The 4,281-nt window shown below is 47.8% G+C and overlaps 2 pseudogenes; one reads left to right on the top strand and one right to left on the bottom strand.

Annotated features, from left to right (window-relative positions):
* Positions 1-277: 277 nt before the first annotated feature.
* On the bottom strand, positions 278-776 carry LOC147457776 (expansin-A10 pseudogene; annotated as a pseudogene).
* Positions 777-1,272: 496 nt separating this feature from the next.
* LOC147457775 (receptor-like protein kinase FERONIA) lies at positions 1,273-3,687 on the top strand (annotated as a pseudogene).
* Positions 3,688-4,281: the final 594 nt, after the last annotated feature.

The raw sequence follows: 4,281 nt of genomic DNA, 5'->3' as shown, positions 1-4,281 counted from the left end.
ATCAAACCATGACTTGCACTAGTGGCAATATTTAATTTCCCAATGCCTTTCCCTTGACATTGAGCTGTCTGCTTGGAGGGATGGCTTTATCACATTGAACAATATGGCTTGCAGGCAACCCTTGGGTAAACATAATTGGGTGCAACCTCAGCTCGCAAGATGGAGATGTTAGCACAGGTCCCCAATATATATAATAGAGTGTAGTGTAGAATATTATCGTGCTCCCAATCCAAAATGAAGTAGCTAGCCTATTGATTTGGGCGACCAAATATTGAAGCTAGAATTGCTCGCCGCTGAAGGTTTGGCCGAAGTGCCATCCGTGGGCGCCACGTCGTAGGAGGTGAGGGTGCAGCCGTCGCTGGTGGTGACCTGAAAGGAGAGGCTCTGGCCGTCCAGTCGCACATTGCTCTGCCAATTCTGGCCCCAATTTTCGGTCATGGCTTCCGTGCGCGAGCCCTTCACGGAGACGGAGTGCACATCACTGACTCCTCCCACATTTGTACTGAGCACAAGATTGAAGTAGGCGTGACCATTCATGGTGAAGTGGATGCTACCCTTCTTGGCTGGCGGTACTCCACAGACACGATCCTGTACACTCCAATCTTCTCAAACGTTGGCTGTGCCATGTCAAAGTGCTCGAGAGGTGGGTTGCACCAGCCGCCCGCATTGTTGGGCAGGGCATTGTTGGGAGCACGGAGATTGGTGGCTGTGACCATCACCGATTCTTCAGCAATGCACCACTGCAGGTCGGACGATGCATCGCACCGGATCTCGAAGCAAGAATCACAGTTGCACCATCATAAGCTTAAAAAAAAAAAAAAAAACCATAAGCACGAGTGAATAAATTAGAAGAGCAAAAAATAATTTAGAAGAGGGGCAGCTACACACGACTATTGCATGACATCATCCTTATACAAGCATCATAAGCTTTTTTACCCTCATGTCCACTTTGACATTTATTTATTTGCCCTCTGTCGTCTACATTGCCAATAGCCTGCTGCTTGATAGCATCATGGCGGTTTTCCCAGTACCACTTGGGACCTCTCTCTCTTTCTCTCTCCCGACTCCCGAGTCCCTGTCTTAGTCCAAAAGAAACTCTCTGAAAGAGCGCCCGCCGGCGCGCGGTCTTTCAGAGAGTTTCTTTTTGAAGAGAGAGAGAGAGAGAGGAAGGAGAAGAAGACCGTACCCAACTTTGTCACATATTACGTTCCCTGCTCCTTTGTCTTGCAAGAGCCACACAGTTATGGTATGCAAGCAAATGTAAGTCGGCTCTGCAAGGGCGGCATTGTCATAGTGTCACCACCGCGAGCGAAGCTCCCCATCTGCAGAGGTTAAAACTCACAGAAAAACCCAATTATGGCTTTGCCAAGATCTTCAGCTTCCCCTGTTCGTCTAGTCCCTCTACTCTTATTTCTCTATTTTTGCTCCTCTGTTTCGTCTGCTACCACATTCAATGCAAGGGATGAGTATCACATAGCTTGCGGCGTATCATCAAATTTGACCGATTCGTAGGGCCGCTTGTGGACAGGGGATGCTTCCAACGCTACATCAGGTAACCCTTATCTGAACTTGAATTTAGGCAAGGACATCAATGCATCCTCATCAAGCCAAAACATCAACCTTCCGGACTCTATTCCCTTTTCATCGGCACGTATCTTCACCAGTCCGGCTACATACTCCTTCCCTGTCAGCCCCGGACGTCATTGGATACGACTGTACTTCTACCCCTTCGATTTTTCGACATACAGCATCTTAGATGCCATCCTGACAGTGGAAACAGATACCTACAGTCTCATGCAAAATGTTAGCCTGTCTTATGTCATGTCAGTGCTGAATCTTGGCTTTATATTCAAAGAGTTTTCTGAGAATGTGACGAAGAATTTCTTGACACTGAATTTCATTCCCGGCAGTAGTCCAAACGCATATGCTATGGTGAATGGCATAGAGATCTTGTCCATGCCTGAGGATATGTATGTGAACAGCTTGAATGCAGTGAATCTGGATGCTGTGATTCCATTTCCAGTGCCCGGGACAACGCTAGAGACAATGTTTTGACTCAATGTTGGTGGACAGGCCATTGTTGAGAGTAATGATGCTCTCGGGTGCCTTTGGGCAATAGATGAAGCCCACATTTTCAGAGCTCAACAAGGTGTTGCCAAATCTCTACCTCATGCTATTTCTTATGGCACTCTCGACAACTTCACCGCACCAGAAGGTGTGTATACGTCGGCCTGCTTCATGACAAATTACAATGATGTCAACATACAGTTCAATCTCACATGGAATATCTCTGTCGACCCTAACTTCACCTACTACATGCGGTATCATTTTTTTGAGATTCAGTACACTAAGAGCAACATGAGGGTTTTTGACATCTTCATAAACAGTCAGCTAGCAACTCCATCACCATATGATGTGGCGGGGGCAGCAGGAGGACGATTCGTTGCTTCTGTTCTTGATTTTTCCATGCCATTTCAGCCGACTGATGCGCCCTTCATCACAGTGGAGCTTCACCCTAACATCATCTCACGACCTGCTTACTACAATGCAATCTTGAATGGCTTGGAGATCTTCAAAATGAATGATTCTGCTGGAAATCTTCAGGGGCTACGCCCGCCTCCGCTTACTGTGCCCCCATTGGATATTTCATCTCCTTCAATAGGGACATCAATCAAAAAGTTTGTGGCAATTATAGGAGGAGCTGCGGGCTCGGTAGCTGCTTTAGCTGCTCTCTGCATTATCCTGTTATGCTTTTGCCGGAAAAGCAAGAAGAGCGGTGGAGGCCGTTCTCCCTAATGGCTGCCGCTTCCTTCTCATGGAGGCAACTCACACTCTATTGTAAGCAAGCTTTCGACAACTTCTCGAAAGAGTGGCACGGGCAGCTATGTCTCATCTGGGCCATCCAACAACTGCAGATACTTCACCTTCTCTGAGATCTTGGAGATGACGAGCAATTTTGATGAAGGGCGTGTGGTCGGAGTAGGAGGTTTTGGGAAGGTTTACAAGGGGGTATTGGAGGATGGGACCAGTGTTGCAGTGAAGAGAGGGAACCCTACCTCAGAGCAAGGTGTAACTGAGTTTCAAATAGAGATCGAGCTTTTGTCGAAGCTTCAACATAGACATTTGGTCTCTCTCATTGGGTTTTGTGAGGATCATTCAGAGATGATCTTGGTTTCGTGAGAGTGGGCACTGATCAAGGAGCGTGATGAGTCATGACCTAGTTGTTGTCGACCTGGCTGAGTAGTTCCATCAGTAGTACAACCCACAATGTTGTTAGAGAAAGGGAGCTGGCTAAGGACTTAGGCGAAACTACAGGCTTGATCACTTCCACTCTCTCCTGATTGCTTGCTGTCGACCTGGCTGAGGTGGAACTGCGGGCTTTATCACACACACACTCACACACACTTTTTAGTAATCAGGCTCAGGGCCATTGCTAACTTGACAAGCAATCAATAGACTTGGCAAGCGGCCATTGCTAGCTTTACGCACCTGCCGTCGACTGCCAATAGCTTCCATGGCACTGAGCTGAGCGGCTCAGATAATGGCCATGGTGGCAATGTGATTGTTGGCCCGCTTTTTGTAGTGCTGGCCATATTCATCATGGACGTCTTGGGCGTCGTGGCAGGCTTTATCGGCCGCATCTAAGAAAAAAGCGACATCGAGAAACTTGTGTTAGGCTGCATTCCTTATAACTTGAGTGGCTTGAGCGTTTGTAAGCCATGGGCTGGAGCATCAATCGCTTAAGGAGATCCTGAAGGGAGCAAAGGGAGTTGGAGGAATTTGAAGCATCCGAGCTCTTGGGCTGCAGGGGTTCGCTCTTGACTACCATGTGCATGCCCATAATTTAAGAAAGATTACCTCAAGAAAGCTTGCCAATGTACGCCAATGCCCAAGTGGCAAGCCATTTTCCTATGTGGCAAGCCATTTGTGAGTGTTGAGGTAGTGGTATTCTTGCCCACGGTTTGACGCGATCGTTGCCCAAGCATTGCTCACTGAATTCCAAGTGGCAAGCCATTTTCCTATGTGGCAAGCCATTTGTGAGTGTTGAGGTAGTGGTATTCTTGCCCACGGTTTGACGCGATCGTTGCCCAAGCACTGCTCACTGAATTCCACGTTGGCTGCTCACTCAACTCCACCTCTGTGGTTGTCGAGAGCTGGGTGCACCTCTTGGAGGGAGTTGCTGCCACATCGCAACATATCCTCTCATTTTAACATAGATATATAAGATATCGTGCATCAACCCACAATAACTTGAGGTAGAGCAAGAGGAGGAGAAGAAGA

This window comes from Adiantum capillus-veneris, chromosome 5, assembly GCF_014529385.1.
Source record: "Adiantum capillus-veneris isolate H3 chromosome 5, ASM1452938v2, whole genome shotgun sequence".
Taxonomy (NCBI): domain Eukaryota; kingdom Viridiplantae; phylum Streptophyta; class Polypodiopsida; order Polypodiales; family Pteridaceae; genus Adiantum; species Adiantum capillus-veneris.
Note: the sequence above shows the minus strand (reverse complement) of the source record. Positions and strands in the feature narration are given on the sequence as shown.